This window comes from Asterias amurensis, chromosome 15 (assembly GCF_032118995.1).
Source record: "Asterias amurensis chromosome 15, ASM3211899v1".
In the NCBI taxonomy this organism is placed as follows: Eukaryota; Metazoa; Echinodermata; class Asteroidea; order Forcipulatida; family Asteriidae; genus Asterias; species Asterias amurensis.
In genome coordinates, this window is record NC_092662.1 from 14,374,258 (window position 1) to 14,380,943 (window position 6,686).

General features: G+C 42.8%; 1 protein-coding gene across 1 annotated transcript in view; it reads left to right on the top strand.

Moving 5' to 3' along the window:
• The window catches only part of LOC139947972 (uncharacterized), a 36,993-nt gene extending 34,919 nt beyond the window's left edge, over window positions 1–2,074 (top strand). Inside the window, exon 8 of the mRNA XM_071945882.1 lies at window positions 2,032–2,074. The gene's annotated coding sequence lies outside the window, so the exon portion shown is untranslated. The remainder of the gene's footprint in view (window positions 1–2,031) is intronic.
• Window positions 2,075–6,686: the final 4,612 nt, after the last annotated feature.

The window sequence follows — 6,686 nt, forward strand, 5'->3', positions numbered from 1 at the left end:
TAAGTCCCTTTCATTTAAAGGCACTGTAAACTATTTGCAATTACTAAAAAATTATTGCTAGCATAAAAACTTACTTGGTAACGAGCAATGGATAGCTGTTGGATAACCATTTTGTGACCGGTTTAAATGAAAGATTTTAATGTGGAAACATATCTTAGTTATCTGGCCTCTGGGCTTTATTCGCAATCTGTCGGAGAAGAACAAGAAGTTGACAGTTGTTATTCTCCCGACATCAAAGTATAGAATCCAATAATATTAAATGAGAAACAATAACATGGCAATAAAATAAACGTTAATATATACAGTGCTTATGCCTACGAGTTATTCAAAGAATAAGGCAACTAATAAATCCACAAACGGGGCGGGTTTCTCTCAGCCCCGGAATTAAACAATTAGAAAAAGACACATCGCTAGAAAATATACATTAATGTCTAAGCGATTACTAACTGAGGCCATCAAGGCGAAGTCGAGGGAAAATAGAACGCTCCGGGGATCACCGAGGGAGTCATAGTTTTTAACCATTGCACGAGTAAAAGCGTGCAATGGTTCGCATGGTTCAAATCATTCGCGTTTCTGGCGTACCCGCAGCTGGACGTGAACTGGTTCGTCTCCGGTTGGAGGATCAGAAACACATAGAGGCCTTATTGAGCGCAATATTCTGAAGGGATTTCGGGTGATGTATACAATTAATCATGAAGTAAAGTGACTAAGGGTATAACCCCGAAAAGGTACATGTTTTATTCGGGGTATTTCCGCCGTGTTACAGCCTTAAGTTTGCTGGCACAAGCGAGGGGTTGGTTTACGAAGAAGGATCGTCGGTGCCGCCTTGGTGTGTCTCCTTGCGCTATTGTAGAACATGCCCTATGGCACAGCAGTGCGGTTTTAGAGCAGAATGGTGCATACTGGTACACATCAGGGAGTATTAACATAGGGGGCACACGGGGAAAGTTTTCCTTCAGAGCTGGTAGTAGATACCATCATTTCTTCGTATTTCATTGCCTTTTCATCCATTTAAAATTATTCCATGTCAGCCGGGTCAAATAATTTGCGGCCTTTTGTATACATCGGGTCCTCCCTTCAGGAGTCTGCCGAGTAACCAACGTAAACGAAAACGTATTAAAGGGAACTATAGTCAAATGCAGAAAGGAACCCCCTTAAAGTAATAATAAATTCAACGTGCCAGTTTCATCGGCTCATCGTATAAAATAATGCACACAATTTGCGAATTGTATTTTCGTTTACCATTTTCGGTACCATGTTTACTTTGGGGCAATTTTAATTTAAATGGGTTTAGATGGCGTACAAAGGGACCTTTTGTGTACACTGGTTGTGCCTTCTTGAACCTCAGACCATGAATAGATCACCGGTATTTAAATCCTGAATGCACTGAACCGTTTTCAGTATGCTCTGCGAACGCGGCTTTTCAGCTCGCCTACACCGGTCATCAGTGTTTGTCGAATCTGTGGTCACTGAGCCATGGACTTAACTCGCAAGAAATGTGTCAGAGATTGTCCAGGTGAGCAAAGTCACTAGCTTCTTTGTTCGAGTCCCACACATTCGCTGTGGGGTTAAACAATGGTAGGCCTAAGTAGGATTTGAAACTTTGCATGGTGCAAATACGATATGGAAAAGTTTGCGGCAACACCATGTAGTGACTTACTCTAATGAGTTGGGGTGGTTCTGAATAGAACTGTTGGTTTAATGGTAAGACTAATGGTTTGGAAAGCAGTAAAAGATAGCCACCGAATTTAGGCTGGATCAATACGATTAGTCTTGGTTTGAGCAGATAGTTCAGGGTTCGGCATTTTGTACGCTCCTAAAAGACCAACAACAGGCAGTGCCGGTCCTTTTGTTTATTTTTATTATAAGCCTGCTTATCCAAACGACTTATTTCATTAATAACATGTACGTTTACTGTTACAAACTTACTGACATTTGGCCTGATTCCGTTGCACATGTTACTGTCGATATTTCTCATGGAAGAATGGAAATACAGGTGTATTTTATTTGAATTGAATTGATTTCTTCCAGGAATTTCGAAAATGCGGAGGCATAAATGGGGCCGCTGTGAGCCATGCAGCATAAGCTTCCGAGGAGTGCTTTGAAAGTTTAGAGTCGTCCCCCGGTGTTTCAAAGGTCTGGTAGATGGTACTCGCGACGAAGCCGATCAACATTTGGAAGCGAGCCATGTAAAGACACTGTAACAAAATTGGAAACCTTGGCACAAAGATTGTGTCATTTGCCGCTCAAAGAAACACTTCATGGTCATGTAAATGTTACGTCCTTAAATGTAGCCATCACTTGGCTCGATGGTGACCATATGGGGCGGCCAAATAAGGGGGCCGTCTTCACATGTACATATGTAATATCATTTACCAAGCAAAGTTGGATGGACAAAGCGGAACGGGCCCAGTCAGCTAGGAATCACTTGTGGATGTAGCTTTTAAAATCGCCAAATTCCATAAGTCTCTCAGAGCATAAAGATATAAATTATTTGTGCAATGAGAGAAAGGTGCAATTACAATTAAGCAGATTACAAATCAGCAGTTTCAAACAATGAGTTCAACCGTGATTTAAAACAGTGAAAAGAATTGGCCTGGCGAATATGCTCAGAAAGACTATTTGAAAGAAACTGTGCGGCATATCAAAAGATTTGTGGCCATTTAAAATGATAGAAGCTTTTATTGATAGCATTGACTGCATTAGTGCTGGTATAATATTAATTAAGAAACAGTCATGAGTGTGTAAAAATCGCTGTAGTGTCATGAGACAAGCCTGAGTAAGCAATATTTATTAATTATCCATTACCTGAAGAGTCACGGGATATAAACATCAGTTTGAGTTGTAGAGATCAGGCTGGGATGACAACAATGGGTATGCAACATGCCTACGTAAGTATTACTGGCGCCTTAAAACCAGATTGCTCCGGGCAGATGGGGCTCGTAGGCCTAGGAAGGCAGCCCATCTAGGAGAAGGAAAACTCTGATTTCAAACCTGGGCAGGTGAGGCTCGTTAGCCATGGGAGGCAGCCCACCTAGGAGAAGGAAAACTCTGATTTCAAACCCGGGCAGGTGAGGCTCGTCAGCCATGGTAACCCATCGAAGCTATTTGGCAGCGGGAATAGTGGATATGTATAGCACCGTCTTACATTATGGCTATAGGCGCCAGTCGACATACCGACTGTACGGCGACAGTCACCGCGAGGGCTGGGCCCCTTCAGGCGGTTGAGGACGCCGTACCGCGGTTCCCCTCCGGCAACCCCTGCAGCAGCACCAGTGCCGGGTCGTATCGACACTAGTCTTGGTGCAAGACGTTTCTCGTTTCCTTTTCACACACACCGCGGCCAATTCACCGAAAGCGCGCGCAACGACTCACCTGACTTATAGTCCACTCACCGAGTCAGGTGAGTCGTTGCGCGCGGTGTCGGTGAATTGGCCGCGGTGTGCGTGATATAAGAAAACGAGAAACGTCTTGCACCAAGACTATATCGACACCTGTCTTTCCACCCGGGTTACACTGGGAAAGCCGAGAGGACCCCACGGCGACTGCTATCCGCCCTGAGGTCTAATTTGTGTGCCAAGTCAGCAGAGGAAGTCCCACGGCGATGGTGAGGAAGGCGACGACAGCAGGCTTGAGCAGCTGGGAGCTGTTAGCTTGACTCCCACATGTGGGCGGCCCAGATTACTATACGCCATGAGTTGGCCTCACAGATAAAAGTACTATGGGGATGGGCCCCGAGGTGGTGAGATGATTTGGCCTCACAGATGAAGTACTATGGGGATGAGCCCCGAGGTGGTGAGATGATTTGGCCTCACAGATGAAGTACTATGGGGATGGGCCCCGAGGTGGTGAGATAATTTGGCCTCACAAATGAAGTACTATGGGGATGGGCCCCGAGGTGGTGAGAATATTTGGCCTCACAGATGAAGTACTATGGGGATGGGCCCCGAGGTGGTGAGATAATTTGGCCTCACAAATGAAGTACTATGGGGATGGGCCCCGAGGTGGTGAGATGATTTGGCCTCACAGATGAAGTACTATGGGGATGGGCCCCGAGGCGGTGAGATGATTTGGCCTCAAAGAAAGTTCAAATAATACTTGCAAAGGAATTTATATTATTATCAATAGTCATTTGCTATATAATTGGCCTCGCGAATGAAATAATATTATGGGGATGGGCACGAGATGATAAGATGGTTCTGCCTCGCAGATAACGTATAATGGTGATGTGCCCCGAGTTTGTAAGATGAACTTGCCCCGACAAGATGGAGTACGTATAATGTCACTTTGTAAATTTGAATATCAGTGTATGCCTTGTGCACTAAAGCAAATTTTTGGTCCCTGTTCCTCTTGTTTTATTTAGAGGGGTCAAGAAATATTCTAGAAACCTATGGGGGTGGGCCCCCGAGACTGTGAGATGAACTTGCCGCACAGGGTGGATTATTTACTAAATGTGAACAAAACAAAGAACAAAAATAAAACAAAATAAAACATGAATTTAAACATGATTCTAGGGCCTCTAAGCCATGTGCCTTAAAACGAGTTTCGGTCCTTGGGCCACCAGTGTCTTATTGTAGTGTGTTATTATCAGCGCAGGACGTAAATGCGTCGCGCAGTGGGCGAATCTATCGGCATTAATTCGTGCCACGTCAGCAACATGATGCTATGGATGGCTTGAATTCTCAAAGCCGTTTCATAGAGACAGGGTAGGGGGGCGTACGTTATTCATCTCTGCTTGCGGCGACGTGTCAGAATTATGCAATTATTATCAGCGCAGGACGTAAATGCGTCGCGCAGTGGGCGAATCTATCGGCATTTACAAAACACGCCGAACGAAACACCAAGGGTTTAGCAGTGTACATGTACAAATCACTTGAAAAGAAAAAAAGAAGAAAAAATCCAGTTGGCCGCCGTTACTAATTTATATCATTTATTAAAAAAAAACAAAAAAAAAAAACGATCAGTATGAGAACTGTTAACCCTCCTACTTGGTGTACCCCTCCCTAAAAGTCCGTCTGGTTGTTTAGTGAGGGGCACAACTTCCACATTATTTGGTCCAAAACATTTGGATATGGTCCGTGGTCCCCCTATTTCAAAGTAAATAGCAAAATCAGTACAATGTATTTAATTCAAATTTAGAAGTTTGTAATGGCTAAATATGCGTACGGTGAGGTTTGGCCACTGGGCCGGTTTGACAGTACGTCTGAGCATGGAGGAAGAAAACCTCCATGGTCTGAGTAGGGTACAACACCTTTTAAACCTGTGTAACATTTTCCCTTTTTTTTTTTTTTGCATCCCACTTATCCATTCCACAGGGACAGTTGTAAGAGAGGGAAAACTCCGGACTCGGGATTCTACACCCCAAATCGTTTACACCCATATCTAAACCTAAATGTAGAGTCTTGAGCCCGCGAGTGAGCAGTGGTGCAAATAGCTTACTATTATTATCAAGTTACAGACCTGAATGCTACAATCCACGGACGACGCGAACACAGATTGCAAACACTTTTACTTACTGTGTTGCATGTAGTGTCGTGCAATCCGAAATGGTTACAGACTATTAATTTATCATCCTCGTACACGCAACGGACGTCTGGGTACTGCACGCCGTGTGCTAGTCTGTCGGACTAGCGCACGGCGCCGTGTGCTAGTCTTCGGACTAGCGCATGGCAAACCGACGCACTATCACACGGCCGTCGTCTAGCAAAACTAAGACATGTCATGTGACGCGCTTTAAACCAATGAGCAGGCAGAATACTTGCAAGGGGTGTTATAATATAAAATATTGGGAGAAATGGCTCCCTCTGAAGTAACAGTTTACAAAAACAAAAAAACACATTAAAAGACTTCAGGCCTGAAGCCCTTTATTAAACATCTGAAAGCACACAACTTTGTTCAACAAGGGAGATTTTCTCTTTCATTATTCTCTTGCAACTTCGATGACCAATTGAGTAAATGTTCACAGATTTGTTTATTCTATGCTTACACTGTATGTTCGGATACACTAAGAACATTTGTCTTTGACATTTACCTAGGTCCATGCCTTTATCTTTAAAGGCTTAATTGTCAAAACAATTATTGTTGTATGATATATAATCGAGATCATACAATTTAAAAATAGTGCATTGCACTTATCTCAAACAAATGCCTCTATTTTATGAAAATAGATAACTTTTATTGCAAATATGAATGGGTTAGACTACAAAAACACTGACAACAGTACACCTGATACTTTGTGAGAAACTTAAAGGCAGTGGACACTATTGGTAATTACTCAAAATAATTATTAGCATAAAACCTTTTTTGGTAAGAGTAATGGGGAGAGGTTGATGGTATAGAACATTGTGAGAAACAGCTCCCTCTGAAGTGACGTAGTTTTCGAGAAAGAAGTAATTTTACACGAATTTGATTTCGAGACCTCAGATTTAGAATTTGAGGTCGCGAAATCAACCATCTAAACGCACACAACTTCGTGTGACAAGGTTTTTTTTTCATTATTATCTCGCAATTTCGACGACCATTGTTATTGTATGCATGTGTAGATACACCAAGTGAGAACACTGGTCTTTGACAATTACCAATAGTGTCCATTGTCTTTAAAGAGTTAAATTGTCAAAACAATTGTTGTGTGATATATGATCGAGATCATACAATTTAAAAAATAGTGCATAGCACTTATCTCAAAC